This window comes from Eptatretus burgeri, chromosome 9 (genome assembly GCF_056783735.1).
Source record: "Eptatretus burgeri isolate ZD-2024b chromosome 9, Ebu_testis_v1, whole genome shotgun sequence".
In the NCBI taxonomy this organism is placed as follows: domain Eukaryota; kingdom Metazoa; phylum Chordata; class Myxini; order Myxiniformes; family Myxinidae; genus Eptatretus; species Eptatretus burgeri.
Window position 1 is genome coordinate 76,916,869 of NC_140969.1, and position 18,292 is coordinate 76,935,160.

Here is an 18,292-nt window from a genome sequence, read left to right on the forward strand (position 1 = left end):
TGACTTGGAACAGGTGTTCCGGTTCACATTCTTTTTTTTCTGTCTTTTTTTTTTTTTCAGGGCATATTGTGAATTTGCAAATAAATAATTTAATAAAATAAACCGGCAATTAACGGATCCCAATTGTGTGATTTCTGAGACCCTTAAACTTCCCAACACACTGCTTTAGGTGAAGAAACTTGGACTGCGGAGGTTGGTTAAACTCCCATTTTCAATCAATAATTCTACAGAGCGTAAAGATTCATTCAATGTAAGAGTGACTTGGTGAAAAGCGTTGTGCTTTTTGAGAAGGCGACGATCTAGCTGGCTGCTCAGTGATCTGGAAAAGCAACGCTTTTCATGGTAAGCATTCTGAACACTCGAAGTAGGCCCACACTTCTTTCAAGAAATTCCTGAAATATATTTGTAAAAAGAGAAAATCATTGCAACACAAAGTAAAAATGAACTTTGTGATTTGCAAAACGAAATAAATCATGTAATCGGTTGTAAGAAGTATAAATATAATTTTAAATTGATGGTAAAATGGAAGTAAAGATTCTCATAACAATCAAATAATTTTGCCCTCGTGTCATTGACTTTCATATCAGGCTATGGACTTACTGATGAATCTTCTGTCCCTGGTGTGGTCCCCAGTTGAGTTTATAAAGAGAGAATAATCAGAAACAGAGAGCTGCGAAAATCACTCCAAAAATTAAAAAACCAAAAAGAAACAAAAAAAACCCTGCGTTTGAAGGAAAAACATGTTCACTGCCGATGTGCATACAAAATACATTATGGTTATAGAGCTCAGATAAATTCCAATTGCACTCACCAGAGGCCTGAAGCATGAGGCTTGCAACATTACAAAGGCCAGTGATGCCAAAGGGCTCCAACATTTTGATATTTGATGATTATTTTAACAGTCTCATTGGTCCTTTTACACAAAAGGGAAAACGTAGAGGGAGGGCATGACAAATGTGAATATGACTGCTTCGAAAAGGTCTTTGGCTTCACATAAGACCAACATGGTTTCAAATTATGTCTTCAATGCATGGAAGAAATGTTGCACAAAAACAGGTGGACAATATATATATATATATATATATATATATATATATATATATATATATATATATATATGTAGATTTGTATATACGTATGTATATATGTAGATATGTATATATGTAAATTTGTATATACGTATGTATATATGTAGATATATATGTAGATTTGTATATACGTATGTATATATGTAGATATATATGTAGATATGTATATATGTAGATTTGTATATATGTAGATTTGTATATATGTAGATATGTAGATATGTATATATGTAGATTTGTATATACGTATGTATATATGTAGATTTGTATTTTTTTAGATTTGCAGTTACGTAGATATGTAGATATGTATATATGTAGATATGTATATATGTAAATACTTATATATGTAGATATGTATATATGTAGATTTGTATATATGTCGATAGGTAGATATGTATATATGTATATATGTATATATTGTCATGGAAATGGCCCTTGGAAGGCTACTAAATATAGGATTAGCTCAGATCCCCCATTAATTGCATGTTTAGCTAGGCTGTTCGGTAAAATGGACGTTACACATGTGTCGGGAGGTGTCAGAGGCTGTTTATTGTTTGTGCGGTGGTGGTGGATCGAGAGCTCCCTCTTCTTCCTTCCCCTCTCCAGACGATAGCCCCCCCCCAGTCGGCGGAGAGGGAGGTGGAGCTGGGGGGGAGGAGTTTGTCGGCTTCGTAAAGGGGGAGGAGCGAGTGGCTTTGAAGAGAGTGAACAAAGAAGAGACAGTGGTGATTCTCCTGGGAGAGAAACTGGACTTGGGTGCGCCGGGTCTGCCTTCTGTGGCCTGGAGAAGCGAGCCAGGGCCGAAGGAAAGGCAGGGAGAGGACTGCAGGAGGTGTGTCTGCCCTCGGCAGTGAACGGAGACCTCTTGGAGTGGTTCAGTTTTAGGAGAAGTACAAAGACGGCAGTCGGTTTTGAGGCCACGAGTGCCGAGAGGAAAATGGAAAGCGGGTGGTGCGATCGGAGAAGAGAGGACCTGGCTGCTGTGTGAGTCTGGAGTCGGCTTCAAGCGGAGGTCATCGACAGGTTCAACCTGCGTTTTAACGACGGAGCCTCTGTCCCTACTCACCTCACGGCTTGACGAAGTCTTGGAATCCCATGGACCCAGCCTGCTGGAGCCCGGAACCTCGATTTGGCCTTGTCTGGTGAACAGGCCAGGACTGGACTTGTATGCTGGACCTTGAGAGAAACCAGCTGGGACCCATCGTCGATCTGGCGGTTTTGTGCCATTGACCTTACGTGGGGTCAGAGCGTGCGGAGACCGCATGTGGTGCGAAAAAGGAAGGTGAGCTCCGTCTCGCCACATGGCGTGTTTGAGCTTGGGCTTGAATCCGTGGACATCGACTTGTTATGAGCGACATTAGCGCTTTTGACACTTTCCTCTCGTCCATGAAACATCACCAAGTACTCTGCCTTGTCTGCATGCTGTGTGTCTGTCATGTCTGCATGTTGTTTAAGGCATATCTCGGTAGGGACCCCCTCAAAACCCATAATCCGGAGTTCCTTAGTTAAGAACCGGTTATAGATTGTTAATAACGTTATCGTGAATATTTTGCTTGTGTTGTGTTCCCCGATGTGCCCCAGAGGAATAAATTCGCCCGATTCCTTAAAAAAGAAAGAAAGAAAGAAAGAAAAAAAAAGAACTGATGATGGACTGTGATTGCCAACACCGCTCGAATCCTGACACCGTGGAAGCCATTAACAATTGTTGTCCGGAGTGGATTGAGAATCCCTCCGTTGTGGATCCTCAACAATTTGGAGTCAGGAGCAGGATATTTGGACCTGTGCTGCATTTATCACCCTGAACATTGGTTGCGAGAGGCGTGAGAATAAAATAAAATCATATTAAGTTAAAAAAAACACGCTCGCAAATTTTATTTTATTTTGAGTGGATCAGGTGAAAAACTTGGAAATTATAGAGAAAATGGAGTTGCAAAATGGTGGCGCAGCTCCACCTTGGCGCGCCACGAAGCGGGACTGGCTATTAATAGCGCAACGAACGGCACAACACGAGGCGGAGGCTCCCAACCACCAGTTCAAACCACGTGGTCATGGCATGTGCCATGGCAGGCAAGGCAGGACGACTACATGAACATTGGCAAATTTCAGATACGATTGGGGGATGCCTTGGAACAGGTGAGGAGTTATGAGAATTATATAAAGGAGGTAAAATTGAATTGGACGAGGAACAATGGCACGCATACGAGCTTCAGAAAAAGGATGTGTACGGTGGGTTACAACAATTGGCTGATGTACGGGAACGAACTCGTTGGCTGAAAGAGGACTTAGCCATCAGAGTCAACGAACTATGTGGAGAAAAGAATAAACTAGTGTTGTTTACCCATCAGTTGGAATATGAGAAGAGCAAACTGAACAAAAGAATAGAGGAAGAGCAGATTGGTATCTCCCAGGATAGGAAGAGCTTGGAGGAAAAATGGGGGAAAAAGCTAGAAAAGGAAAAATGTGAACACGATTTGGAATTGGAAAAACTGAAGGAAGAGGTAAGATCAGGCAATCAGATAAGAGAAAGCCGAGAACAGAAGATAAAAAGAGGAGAGAAATATCTGGAGCAAAGGAAGGAAGAATTGTTGGAAAAGTCAAGACAGTTCGAAGAACTACAGGAACAAATGAGGGAAGTAGAGTGGAGTACTCACCCATGAGTTGGAACAAGAAAAGAGCAAACTGAACAAAAGAATAGAGGAAGAGTAAATTAGTAATTCTCAGGATAGGAAGAACTTGGAAGAAGAATGGAAAACAAAGCTGGAAAAGGAAAATCGGGAAAAAAACAAAGCTGGAAGAGATAAAAACAGGAACACGATTTGGAATTGAGACAACTGAAGGAAGAGGTAAGAACAGGCAATCAGAAAAGAAAAAGCCTAGAACGGAAGATAAAAATAAAAAAGGAATTTCAGGAACAACTGAAGGAATACGGTAAGAAAATGGACGAAATGAGGAGGGAAGCATTGAAAAGAGTTGTGGAGATGAGAAAGGAATAAGGGGAAAAAGCTTCTGAGTTACAGAAACACCAAAACAAAGAGACGGAATTACAAAACGAGCTGTGGTTGTTAAGATTAAAGAATGAGATGCCAGAAGGAGTAGTGAAAGAACAACGAATGAAACAGGAAAAGGAAATCAACCAATTGAAGGAAACGACGAGATTGGAGAAGGAAGAACATGAGAGACAGTGGGAGAGGAAACATAAAGGACAAGAATAATTAAAGGAGAAAGCAAGGTTGGAGTATGCGGAGATGTTGGATGAACAATCAATGAAGCAGGAAAGGGAAATCAATAAATTGAAGGAAACGATGAGATTGGAGAATGAGGAATAAGGGAGACAGTGGAATAAGAAACAAAAAGAACAAGGAATGAAGCAGGAAAGGGAGATCAACCAATTGAGGGAAACAATGAGATTGGAGAAGGAAGAACAAGAGAGACAGTGGGATGAGAAACAAAAATAACAAGGAATGAAACAGGAAAAAGAAATCAACAAATTGAAGGAAACGGTGAGATTGGAGAATGAAGAACATGAGAGACAGTGGGATAGAAAACAAAAAGAAAATGAATTTGAAACTTACCAACTAAAGGAGAGAGCAAGGTTGGAGTACACGGAGATGGAAAAACTCCGGAAAGATAACAAACAACTAAGAAGGCTCAGAGAGGAAGAAAGACTCAAATGGGAAGGAAAATGGAGCCAGGAAGTAGAACAGCACAATAATGTGGGATGTGTGATATCACCACAGGGAGTAATGTGAGTGGTGCGGAACTGGATTGATATCACTAGTCGGATGACACCACAATTATAGACCGGTCAAAATAGGCCATTTTAGGGTCAAACCCACCACAAATTGCAATAGTAATCATTCAAGTTTTTTTTTCACTCCAAATATATCATAGAATGACAAACTAAAAGTCACCTTAAATCGGGGCATTGGAACAACTTCATTTTGACCTCAGTTTAAGGTGACGAAGAAAAAAATTGACAGCCAAAATATAGGGGGAGGGTATAGTAACATGACCATATCATGAGAAATTACTGGCTGATTCTCAATATTAAGATATCAGTAGATTCACAATAAAATTCCCTTTCAAACAACACCACAAGTAATGATGTAGACCTAAAATTAACATCATGACGGAAGAAAAACATTTCTGCCAATCACTAAAAATTATCGAATTTAGACATATATGTTGACATTTTCAAATTCACAATTTTTTAATTTCCAAAGTAGGTTCGCAATTGGTCTGAATATCTATATACATGTTTTCTGACTGTCACAGTTTTTAAATTTTGCCAATATGTAATGTAGTTAGTGAGATATAGGCTTGTAGCATAGTATTGTGTACACTGTGGTCCTAAATGAGGAGAAAGCTGATAAATTGAACCCAGTTTTAATAAGATAAACAATCTTAATGTTATATAATGCCCAAGTGTCTGTGCTTTCAGAAAATGTATACTTTGCTATGGGTCCTATGGATATAGTTACTCACAACGCATGTTTTTTTTAATCCAAACACAGGCTATTTTTTCCATTTTTATAGCTCATTTTTTAGAAATGGGTTACATGTATGATTGTATATGTTGTCCAAAATGGTTGAAAATGCATTTTTTTTGTTTTATATATATCATTATACATAAGAATAGAACAATTCCTCGAAACAGTACATTTCTTATGACCTTCTGCATATATTGGCACCTTCAAATGTGTAAAATCTCAGATTTTGCAAAATTTCCCCCAGTCATAGTGAAGCTTACAAAATCTTATTCCAGAAATTTGAAATGCATCAGATAGAACATCTTAAATAGCAATTTACTTCTGCATAAAGTGATGATTTAAAATGGCAAGTTTCAACATGGATCATTACTACATACCAGTTTTTAGGTTCACTCCCATGATTGGGTCAAAAATGTTAGGAAGTATGTAACAAATTGCATTTACCAAGCTGCTACAAAATTACTGGTAGCTATAAGCTTGATTTTATAGCCATAGAATAAATTTACCAAGATGGCCCTATGAAAAAAAATCAATACCAAAGGCCAGTTTGTGTTCAGTATACAGAACAGCATGTATTTCTATGGTTAAGTTTATGTGCATATTATATTTATGACCTGAATGAACACTGATCAATTTGATCAATTTGTTAATTTCATATGACCTTGACCTCTTCGCTCAAGGTTAAATATCAGGTAAACAAAATATTCTCTATATATGTGGTTTCCAATTAGTGTATAATACATATCTAAGCCATCAGACCAATTTTAGAATGATATGAGTGGTTCCTTGACACAGATAATTGATACTCTTTGGGTCTATTTGACCTTGAACCTGTCAGAGCAATAGAAAGAGGAAGAATTAAGCTCTGCCAAAATAGATCCTGAATCCCCATGATGTTGGCTAACAAATGATATGCAAAACTTAATCATACTATGACTTTCATTTTTGGTCCCCCGTGTCCTCAATGTGTACATAATATCTTGCTACAAGCCTATAACCAATGTACTGAACATTGAAGGAGGGTTAACATATTCCAAAATTCTTCCCTTCAAATGGCCATTTCGGCATAAGTCATATTACTGCAAAACCTCAACATATTTACAGAATATAAAGTTACCAACATAAATAAAATACTATGATGAATCATTATACAAAGAAAACACAATTATTTTGTGACTCAGGTCAGGTATGGGAGCATGTGCCAGAACAGCACGTCGCTGCGTCCACTTTCTGCCGGTACTCCAGGGGCCTCCGTCTGGCCATCCCCCAGGCAGATGCCAGGCCCATCCCCATCTCCTTGAGATGATGGTCAACCTGTTGCAACCATGAGGCACGTGGTCAACCCACTGGCCTCCTCCACTCATGAGACTCCCTCGCTGAGAGAATCTGGTGAGCAGGATCAGAGTCAGGAAAACGAGCCACATGTCCATACAGCCGCAACTGACGCTCACAGACTATGCAGGTAACAAATCTCATCCGAGTCTCTCTCAGCAACCGCTCGTTGGACACAAAATCTGACCAGCGATAGCCAAGGATTCTCCGAAGAGACCTGGTACCAAAGGAATTAAGTCTCCGTCTCAGATCCTTGGTCAGAGTCCAAGTCTCGCACCCATAGAGCAAGACTGGAAGTACCAAGGACCTGAAGACTCGGACTTTCGTCCTCCCGCACAGGTACCGGCAGCGCCACACCCCATGATCCAGTGAATCCATGACTCCCCAGGCCCGACCCAGACGTCTATTGTCCTCTGACTCGCAGCCAGCAGAGACATGAATATCACTGCCAAGGTAAGTGAATCTCTCCACGACCTCAACATCCTCACCACAAACAGACACAGACAGGACAGCAGCATCCAAGATGTCACCGAAAGCCTGGATCTTAGTTTTGACCCAAGAAACCCGTAATCCCAACGGCTCCGACTCCTCATTCAGCACCTCGAGGGCCCCCAAGAGGATGTCTAAAGTCTCCGCAAAGATGACTGCATCATCTGCAAAGTCAAGGTCCGAGATCTTGACATTCCCAAATGACGCACCGCAACTTGATCTCTCCGACATCCTCCCTAGAATCCAGTCCATACAAATGCTGAAAAGTGTGGGGGCAAGTACACATCCCTGACGAACTCCAGTAACAACTGGAAATAAGTCAGAGATGGTTCCACCACACTTCACAGCACTCTCAGTACCAGAGTAGAGTTCAGACATCAGATCGATCAGTTTTGGTGGCACCCCACGAAGACCAAGAATCCTCCAGAGGACATCCCGATTCACTGAATCGAACGCTTTACAGAGATCAACATAGGCTGCAAGCAGCCCCTGCCGAAACTCTCGTCTGCGTTCGGTGAGGACACGAAGTGCAAGGATACGGTCAATCGTTGACCTCTTTGGTGTAAAGCCTGACTGCTCTGGACGCTGGTGCTCAAGCAGATGGTGGCGAACCCTATCGAGAATTATCCGAGCAAAGACCTTGCCCGGCACTGAGAGCAGCGTCACCCCTCGGTAGTTGTTGCAGTCTTGGCGATCACCCTTCCCTTTCCAGAGAGGGACAACAAGGCCCCTCTTCCAGTCAGTTGGGATGATGCCTGTGTTCCAGGCAGAGCACAAAACTGCATGCAACGACACGAGTGCAGCATTTCCACCAGCCTTGAGAAGTTCAGCATGGATGCCACAGATCCCTGGAGCTTTGCCCCGTTTCAACTGGTTCACCGCAGCCCGTGTTTCCACAAGCGTAGGTGGACCACAGTTGATTCGAGGGTCAGCAACAGGGATTGTAACACCCTTGACGTCCAACTCGACAGTTGGGGGATCAGCCTGGTACAACCGCTCAAAGTAACCGGCCCAGCGGGCCTTCACTTCAGACTCCTCTGTCAAGAGCCTACCACTCTCTGCTCGAACTGTAGTGCTCCGAGGGATGGGCTTGGATGAACGTAATGCGCGAATTCCCCTGTAAGCGGGACGAGAATCACCTGTCCACAGGTCATGCTCTACCCCCTCACAGATTCCTCGCACATAGGCCTCCTTGTCCACCCTCAGTGCACGTACAGTTTTACGCCTCAGCTCCCTGAACAGCTCAGCTCTGCCATTCAGCCTGGCCCTGCGACTCTGGTCAATGGTATCCAGTGTCCCTTGAGAGACAAAATTCTTCTTTGCCCTGTGGTGAGCTCCAAGGCATCCACCGGCAACATCAAGGACGGTGGTCTTGAAGGCGCTCCACAACTCTTCAGGACCCCCCAAAGCACCCAGACCCCCCAAGTGTCCCCCCAAGTTTGTGACTGGAATTTCACGAATGAATATTCCTAGAAAATAAATCAGACAATTAGTTTATGCTTAGAAGTTTGGAATCCTCCTGGGTGCTGATGTGTTATAGTTTATCTCCATTTATTGCTATGGAATTTAAAATAGCAAAACACCAAACTTAAAAAGCTATTCTAGCCAGAAGTACTGAGCTACTAAAAGCAAATATAAAACACATTTTGTAATATGTACATGTGAATCTTAACAGTCCAATTCCAGGGTAGCCATTTTCTTTTCAATACTACATGTAACTAGTAAACTAGTACTACATTATTTGTTAAAACTACATCACAATCACGATTTTATAGTGCTATTAAGAGCTGTCATGTATATCTAATGAAGAACAATAAATATTTAAACTACTTTACGTAAGTCACTTTGAAACAACACCTTGAAAAAAACAAAGAGTCACAAATTAAACATTATAATACATCCTCAGTATCACTTTCTGGATCAGGCAGGATTGTGTTAGAGCAGTGTAGGCCTTTACATTCTCCACATGCTGGAGAACATTCTAGGTTAAATTTCCCACATGAGCATCTCTGTGGACTACAGTTAGTTCTGCAATTGCAGTTGAAGGCTTCCAGAAGATTGTCAGGTGCAGGCTTCAAGTTAATGTCCACAGGCACCATCTTACCATTGATGACATAGCCTTGTCAGTCGAAGATATTTCAATTGCACTTGGATAAAATTCCTGTGGCTGCTTCAGTAATTTTACATCACTTTTAATAAGTTTGGCTGCGGTTTCTATAATTCTTAATTTCTCTTCATCATGGTCATACTTCTTGGGTTTGGAGTTGAAGTCATGGATGATAGAAGATGCTTTACGTCGAAATGTAACCACATTTTCTTTTCCACTAATCTCAGTGATGGTTATCTTGTCTCGAAAATGTTTCTCAAGTCTATGTTTCATGTAGGTAAATCCATATAGTTCAATTCCAGTCTCAACCAATATCTCTTCCATTTTGTTTATAAGATCCTGTATTGAGATTTGTTCCTCATCACTGACCTCCAAATACATGGCCCCCTGATTAAAAGCATCTTCCCTTGCCGAATCAGGAGGTCTACCCTGCTTAAATCATTTCGGGTGGATTTTATCATCTGCCATAAACTGTTGTGGTACCTGCTTTCCTGTTCTGAAATTTGTGCTGCAAAGGTTGTGGTATACTGCATCTGCAGCATGCAAATCTTGTGCAAACTCAAGTCTACCATTCACAATTACTGACCACAGATCCTTGTGTTCATTGCAACACTTCTTAATTTTATCTTGAAAATCCATTGATCTGACTGGAATAAGTTTATGACTTTTTACCTTGCCATGGAATTGATCTGGATGCCCACAGAATATGCAGTTATCTTTATAAATAAATGTATTTCCTGTGGATTGGCGTGTACTTGGTGTATTACTGAAAGAAACAGAGTCACATTCTCGCTTTCTGCTGGCACTAGCGAAACACTTTGGAGAACAGAAGTCCTTTCTACACTTGACATGCACAACTTGTCCAGGAACAGTACTTGTACTGCTAGACCACAATGCATTAGCTTTTGCAATGCCTTCACATCCTTTGGTACCTAACGTTGCAGTTTTTTGTCTACTCAAAGAGGATCCTTCCAGAAGACACACTTGTCCATCTTTAATATATTACTTCAACCTGAGAGAAACAAAAGCATGATTAGAATTGTAAATAAAGATGTTCCAGACTTTTAGGTGAGTGAGAACCTTTTCAGAATTCTCACCTATCCCCTGGATATAATTTTACCCTACCCCCACACCCTTCTGATTCTCTCTCCCCTTTGCATATTTAATTGAACAGCCCTCAGCCCCTTTCAATCATTAGTACATTCATTGTATCTTCTATGGCAACCACAATAACATAGGACAAAGTAAATAGACCATTCAGTTATCTTTACTGGGGAATTAAATCTGAAATTGTCATACATCCAAAAATAACTATTTTGGTCAGATTCTCCAAACATTATCAACTCTAAAAACACTAATCTTAGGTCAATACCATTACATATGGTATTGTTAGAAATGTATTTTCATTATGAATCTGATGATACCTCTATATTAGGGATAAGTTTTGAATTGTTCACAATATTACCATAAATCTCGACCCTACCCCAAAATTTTATTTTATGATATTTGTGGAAAAAATGCTGCCGCAAACTGAGGTCAAAATGGAAATGTTCCAATGCTCCGATTTAAGGTGACTTTTAGTATGTCATTCTACAACATATTTGGAGTGGAAAAAAACATGAATGATTACTATTGCAATTTGTGGTGGGTAAATCACTATTTTTACCGGTCTATTAGAGCAAACCCTGGTGATGGAAACATTGAGGGAGCATACGGGGTTGTTGACGAATGAAACACATTTTGAGCAGGTCCAGCATGTGGAGCTGACAGCCCCACAGGAGTGTGGCGAACCGATGATGAGCAACCTGCTGGAGAGAAGTGACCAGACAGAGGTGACTCTGGAACGAAGCAGGTCCGTGGGCACATGCATACATGGTGCGGACGAGGAGCTTAAGGTAGAAATTGAATTTTATGTTAATGAAGAGACTCTGTCCGATGGGGTGCACATATGCGTGACCCCTGGATGTGTGTGTGGAGTGCCTGTGAACGAATGCTGTGAACCCACACTCCAGACTACAGCACCGGTATGTGCTGCCGAGGCCGAAGTGTATGTGAGTACTCACCTGGCGGTCGAGAATGTAGCCCTGGAGTGCGAGGCAGTTGTTCAGTACACAGGCAAGGTTGAAGGTGTGGAATGTCAACACATAACCTTGGAATGTGTGCAGCCTGCTGTGTGTGTGGGAGTCCTGAGCATGGAATGAGTGGTGACATAGGAAATAGGTTAGAGGTGCAAGGGGAAATAGAAATGCCACCAGGACAGAACTTGAGCCAGGGGACAAATACCATGATGGACAGCTCCACATGGGTTCTTACAGAATTGTAGGTGCTGTATCCAGGAGCAGGCTTTAGAAATTGGATTTTAATTTCTCTATCAGCCTCACAGGAACTTTGGGGTAGTGCGCAGATGAGTCGCAAGTGGCACTGGCATGTGTCACTTGGTCTTCAAACCTTTCTGAGCAAACAAGGGGTTTGGCTAGCTGAATGGGGTTTATCCATCTTCAGAGAGTTATGGAGAAGAGGGGGAGGCCATTCCACCGATTGGGGTTTACCTGATTTCCGTGAACCCTGGAGAAGAGGGGAGGCCGTTCCACTGATTGTGGTTTACCTGATTTCTGCGAATCCTGGAGAAAAGGAGGGGGTAGATCACAGCCCCCATTGAGGTGTGACCCCTTTGAGCCTGGTGGAAAGGCGGCGGGGTCATGTAATGGGAAATGAGGGATTTGTTCCCTCACTCCCCTTCTAATGAGCCAAAGAAGCAGGCCATATGGGGATGCAAGAAATTTTGTCTGGAAATTGTACCGAAAGTGATTGAAAATTGAGAGATGACAGAAAGCATAAGAGTGGCATGAGTGGATTTGGTTGATTATTGAAAAAAGAGTGGTTGAGACATTACAGGCAGAGCGTTAAACACACCTGAAACAAGTGGATGACAAAGAGTGGCTTGTTTGAGGAAAGACTGAAATACCTGGTTGGAGTCGTGCAGAGGTTCCATGGGGCTGGTGAAGAGATTTTGATGTTTGGTTTAAACTGTTGGAAATAAACCATTAGGGAATTATCGATTAGGCCAGCCGACGACGGTCATAGTGACAAATTAATTGGGGTTTGATGAAAAAGTGTACTGGTTATATTTGATGACCAAGTGATATCCGAGGGACTGGTGTGTTTTTGTTTTCACGTAAACGTGAAAGGTGTTGGATGGTGTTGTGGGCTGGGTCTGTGGCACTGTGGAATGAATGACTAAAGTGTTTGAGTGAATGGCGTGATGGTGCTGATGAGGAGAGTGAGTGCGAACGACGTACCCTGTCGGTAGGAGTCTCTTAACCAAGTTAGTGTAGGTTAGGGGGACTTGGAGGATTTGACATGGATTCTGGCTGCTGTTCCATTGTGCAGGCGGACTGTGAGGGGTAGGTGCAGGCCAAGGTATGGGGATACTGGCTGGTAGTGTGACATGGTATTGGAAGTTGGTGAGTCTCGAAATAGGGCACCAGGGCTTTGGGGGTTCCTCGCAGGTGAAGGCTGTCAGAGGTTCCAGGAGAGCACAGTAGGGTTCAGTGCCAGGAGAGCACTGTAGGTTCAGTGCCAGGAGAGCACGGTAGGTTTAGTGCCAGAGGAGCAGTGTAGGTGCTATGAGAGCACAGTATGGGTGCTGTGAAAGCACAGTATAGGTGCTGTGAAAGCACAGTATAGGTGCTATGAGAGCACAGTGTGGGTGCTGTGAGAGCACAGTATGGGTGCTGTGAGAGCACAGTGTAGGTGCTATGAGAGCACAGTATGGGTGCTGTGAGAGCACAGTATAGGTGCTATGAGAGCCAGTGTGGGTGCTAGGAGGGCACAGTATGGGGGCTAGAGAGAGCCACCCCTTAGTTAGGAGCGACAGAAGCACGCTCAGGTGAACCCCGTAGTCACTGGGTGTCCTCCACTCCCGATTGGACGCAGCCAAAGAGGCCTAGTAGTAGTCACACTCCACAGCCAGCGAGTTATGCCTAGTACCACCAAATGGAAAAAGACAAATAAGGGCCTTGCCCAGGTTTAATAGAATGGAACAGTGTGCCAGGTTGGGAAAAATGGGTCATTATGATCATTCTTGCCATATCAGGGTTTGTTGCATTATCTAGAGCTAAAAGTAAATGGTTAGGTTCGATGGACTCTCCTCTGCACCATTCATGTGTGACACCTGGTACGAGTAGTGTTGATGGGAGAAATTGTTGGTAAGGGCCAGGCTCGGGCACCCTCTTCAAGTGCCAGAGAGGCCATCAGTATGCCATGAGCATACATCCACGAAGATAACAGTTGAGTAAGAAACACACCATCCTGTCTGTAAAATAAAAGAAAAAAAAAGAGAAAGGAAGAAAAAAAAGGAAGAGAGAACTTAACCAAAACAAGTCAGGTAAGGAATGTTAAGGCTACACTCCATCTCACCTGGTCTGAGGTCATCACACCCATTTGCATCCTAAATAACACCTCCAAACTGCATTTGCTTGCCATCGATATCATCGTGCCACCATTGCTGTGTCACCTACTGTCCAATGTAGGGCTTGTTGCCTGCTGCTGCTTGTGAGTAGGCCATATGGGCTGAAGATTCATGCCATTTTCTGGGCCGTTGCGGCCGAAGATTCATGCCATTTTGTGGGCTCAGTGGGCCGAAGAACTCTTTGTGAGATTAGGCCACTGGGCTGACTGAACTCACCTGGTGAGAGGCCAATAAGGCCACGAAGTGAGGAAACCCTCAGGGGTGAATGGACAATACTGCCGGGAGGGGGGGGGGTGGCATGAAGGAGAGAACACGTGAAATAACTTTGAGCCTTTGAATGTTCTGCTCCTATGCAAATGTGGTGTTAAAAGTAAAATTGAGTGCCCTCCCGTTCAAATCCATAATTAGAATGTTAAGTAGTGTGCATAGCGTGTGAATTTGTTTGTTAGATTGTTGACCCGACACACTAGGATAGGGCCATGCCAATCTGACTGTGACACTTTGGTTTTTGGAGTTAAGTGCTTCCCATGTTGTGGGTTAGAGTAAATGGGAGATCTGTGCTGTACGTTAGACAGGGCCATTGCGGTGGGCTGCCCAGATGGAGGCTAGGGAGAGCCTCGGGAGAAAGGTGGGGGTAGTGTTACAGAAATGGCCCTTAGTGGGCTACTAAATATAGGATTCGCTCAAATCCCCCATTAAATGCATGTTTAGCTAGGCTGTTCGGTAAAATGGACGTTACATGTGTGTCGGGAGGTATAAGAGGCTGTTTATTGTTTGTGCTGTGGTGGTGGATCGAGAGCTCCCTCTTCTTCCTTCCCCTCTCCGGACGATAGGCCCTGCCCAGTCGGCTGAGGGGGAGTGGCCTGGAGAGGGAGGTGGAGCTGGGGGGAGGAGTTTGTAGGCTTCATAAAGGGGGAGGAGCGAGTGGCTTCGAAGCAAGCGAACGAAGAAGAGACAGTGGTGATTCTGCTGGGAGGAAACTGGACTTGGGTGCGCCGGATCTGCCTTCTGTGGCCTGGAGAAGCGAGCCAGGGCCAAAGGAAAGGCAGGGAGAGGACTTCAGGAGGTCTTTCTGCCCTCGGCAGCGAACGGAGACCTCTTGGAGTGGTACAGTTTTTGGAGAAGTACAAAGACGGCAGTTGGTTTTGAGGACACGAACGCTGAGAGGAAAAAGTAAAGTGGGTGGTGCGATCGGCGGGGAGAGGAGTTGGTTGCTGTGTGAGTCTGGAGTCGGCTTCAAGCAGAGGTCAGACAGGTTCAACCTGCATTTTAACGACAGAGCCTCTGTCTGTCCCTGCTCGCGTCGCGGCTCGACAACGTCTTGGAATCCCATGGACCCAGCCTGCCGGAGCACGGAGCCTTGATTTGGCCTTGTCTGGTGAACAGGCCAGGCCTGGACTTGTATGCTGGACCTTGAGAGAAACCAGCTGGGACCCATCGTCGATCTGGCGGTCTTGTGCCGTCGACCTTACGCGGGGTCAGAGCGTGCGGAGACCGCATGTGGTGTGAAAAAGGAAGGCGAGCGTCATCTCGCCACGCGGCGTGTTTGAGCTTGGGCTTGAATCCATGGACATGGGCTTGTTACGAGCGACATTCGTGCTTTTGACACTTTCCTCTCATCCATGAAACATCACCAAGTACTCTGTCTTGTCTGCATGCTGTCTGTCTGTCATGTCTGCATGTTGTTGAAGGCATATCTCGGTAGGGACCACCTCGAAACCCATAATTCGTAGTTCCTTAGTTAAGAACGGGTTATAGATTGTTAATAACAGCGTCGTGAATATTTTGCTTGTGTTGTGTTCCTCGATGTTCCCCAATAAATCTGATTGGTTCGTATGAAGTTGCCGCTATGGATTAATTTGTGTCGCGTCAAACGATCTGTTCGATTGGCATATAAAACCAAAATGGTTACAGACTGGCAGAAAACGCTCGGCATCTGACAAAACCAGTCTATAATCGGGGTTCTATTTCCCCAAATGGTAAGGTCCAGGTTTACGTTGGTATCGCGATTGAAGATGCGTGACCTGAGGCCTCTGCCGAGCCAGCCGGCATTATAAATCCCAGAGACGTCAGTGGTGAGGGTTGCGCCAAGAGTCGGGTGAGAATCCCACCACCCCGGATCCGCAACAATATGTATATGAATCTTTATATGTATACTGTATATGTATATGAATGTGTATGTGTGTATATATATATATATATATATATATATATATATATATATATATATATATATATATATATATATATATATATATATATATATATATATATATATTCGTGTGGATCGGCGTGCTGCGTACCTCACCACATGTCACTGCAGAGGCATAGATATCTTTGACCAGGCCTGCTTTCTCTGGGAGAGGGAAGGGGGGAATGGTGGGTGCTGGTCGTGGGGGTGATATTGAATCGAGGGTTGTGGAGTGATGGTGTATCAGGGTTTGTGAGGTGAGGGGGAATGGTGGGTAGGGGGAGGGGATGGTGTAGATGGTACTGGTGGGGGTGGGGGATGGTGGGTGAGGTCAGCCAAATATATTTTGTGCTTTGCCTGAATATGTACTGTAAATCAGAAGTCAGAACCCAACACGTATAAATAAAAAGGAACTGAACACAAATTTATATTTATTTTATATTATCAGTTAGAGATGGAAGGGAAGGACAACACAATATCAAAAACTGGAATGATAATTCGAACTGCCAGCCTTTCAGAGCAGACGTGCCCTCAATACACCACTTCCCTTGGACTTCTGGCCGGGTTTTTACGTTGTATATTTTATATTGTCCATTTCTCAATCACTATCTTTATTAATCAAGTTAAAGTTAAAAAAAACAAAAAACATTTGCGCTGTTGAATGCAGGTAAGTCACGAATGTGTTTCTTCGGTTTGCTTTACAAATATGAACAACATGGTGGAATTTGTAGAAGTAATTTTGAAGACGAAGACGTTTTGGTCACACATATTCATCCATAACCATATACATTTGCTCCATTGTAATAAGATAGATTATGTATTTGGATTCAAGAAACATAAATTATGTAACACCAACAATATTGGGTGGAGGAAAAGTTTGTTTTTCACACAAAGTACACAAGTGCGCTTAAGTATGTGAAAAACCTGTGTAACTGCATTTGATTTACGTGACCTTCATTTATTTTTATTTTTATTTAAAAAAAATTCTTTAAATGTACTTATTTAAAAAAATAAAATTAATTAAACTCCAACCAAGTTAATGGAAGTTTTCAAAAATATAGAAAGTAAAACAAAATAAATGAGAAAACCCCCCACACCCCAGAATGCTAATGGCGTTTCCCCACTGGACGGCCAAGCTCAATCACTGCTTGAACCAGACCAGTTGCCTTATATTACCAGTGGATGCAATGAGCTTTCTACCGATGTCACTCATGATGTTGGGCGTAGATCAAATAAATAAGTTTGGCTTAGGCTGGCATATTTATTACGTTTCAGAACTTCCACATCGGTGGCAGCCATGCCAGCCGTTGAGGCTGTATTGTAAACATGTGATTTGGCGAAAGTGTTGACACAAGTGCAGTCCCATGTTAGGCTTTTCCAATTCTTGCATGGGACAATGGTCAAGCCATCCGGGTGGGTGTTTTTGCCAAAGTCTACATCAAGAGGTTCCAGGACAAATGGTATCCCTGCCTCGTAAAGGGCATGTTTGACCACATTGTTTAAGGCCGAATGTCTTAAAGATCGACCGGCACTGAAACGGCATGACAGACCATGGTGTCCAAGTGTATCCATCATACTGCTGCATCGACGTTTATGCTGCTCACAGACTGATGCTCCAACTCGTAGTACAACTGCAACCCGTAAAGACTCAGGGTCAAGCTGTGTTCCCAAAGAGGGAATAGTGACTGCGTGAAACCATATCCCGCTTTCCTTAGTGGCTGCAGCCAAAAGACTGCCTCTGTTGACCTGATCCACACTGTTCAACAGGCTGATAAAAGAAACTCTTGCCACCTCAATGTCCCATGCCTTTTGGTGAAGCCTGGACAGGCCTTTTGTTTTGCAAACACCGATATGGGCTGAACTCCATGACAACTCCGCCATTGTCAACTTCCCCATTTGCACCAAACCACTTATGCAGGACAGAACGGCATCGATTAAGGGGCAGACTGCCAGCAAAGAGGAGATGAAGCCAGGGAGAGCGATATCAATAGCCCTCCTGAAACCCAGACCTCCCTGCTTAACTGGGAGCACAGCTTGCATCCAAGCTGAATCGTTGAAAGCAACATTGAGATTTTACAAACGGTTTTGCAAATGGTGTAGTCAAAAACTCCTAGCTGTGCACCATTC